Source organism: Brassica rapa, unplaced genomic scaffold (assembly GCF_000309985.2).
Source record: "Brassica rapa cultivar Chiifu-401-42 unplaced genomic scaffold, CAAS_Brap_v3.01 Scaffold1004, whole genome shotgun sequence".
NCBI lineage: Eukaryota > Viridiplantae > Streptophyta > Magnoliopsida > Brassicales > Brassicaceae > Brassica > Brassica rapa.
In genome coordinates, this window is record NW_022610938.1 from 89,367 (window position 1) to 90,000 (window position 634).

General features: G+C 45.0%; 1 non-coding gene across 1 annotated transcript in view; it reads left to right on the forward strand.

The window, feature by feature from the left end:
- Positions 1 to 610: 610 nt before the first annotated feature.
- The window catches only part of LOC117131506, a 106-nt gene continuing 82 nt past the window's right edge, over positions 611 to 634 (forward strand). Inside the window, exon 1 of the small nucleolar RNA XR_004454662.1 lies at positions 611 to 634. This exon is cut by the window's right edge and continues 82 nt beyond it. This is a non-coding gene — a small nucleolar RNA (small nucleolar RNA R71).

Here is a 634-nt window from a genome sequence, read left to right on the forward strand (position 1 = left end):
TTTGTCGGCTCCTGCCTCTCTAGCGAAAGCTTCTTGCCTCTTTATAGTCTCGCCCGTCTGAATTACTTGGGTTTCAAGTTTCTCACCTGAGTCCCTAAGGTCTCGATTTTGGTGTTCAGATTGTTGTAGGCGGAGTCTATCTTACCGCTGAAATCCACAGTGATTTGTTGTTGTCCCAACAGTACTCGATCAAGCATTTCTTCTATCTTGCTTTCCTGAGTCTGGGGTGGTGGATTTTGATAGTAAGAGTTCGAGTAGCTCTTGCTGTTGTTGAAGGGTTTTTGAAATTGTGAACTTAGGTTACTTCTTTGGCCATTTTCAAAGAAGTTTCTGTTTCCGCCCTGGTTTCCAAATTTTTGGAATCCGGTACCTCCGATGTAGTTCACATCTTCTTCTCCTTCCCTATCTGCTACTTCTCCTTCAGCTGAACAGACTTCTTCCGTTCAGAGTCAGTGTTTTTGGTGCTGCTGCTGTTAGCAAGGTTTCGATAAGTCTTACGGCTTCCAACGGATTCCGAGTAGTGAAGTTTCATTCACTCGCCATATCAAGGGCCATTTGATACTGTAAGGCGAGACCTCGGAAGAAAGTGCTTAGCAGCTGCATTTTGTTAAATCCGTGGTGTGGACAGTCTCGC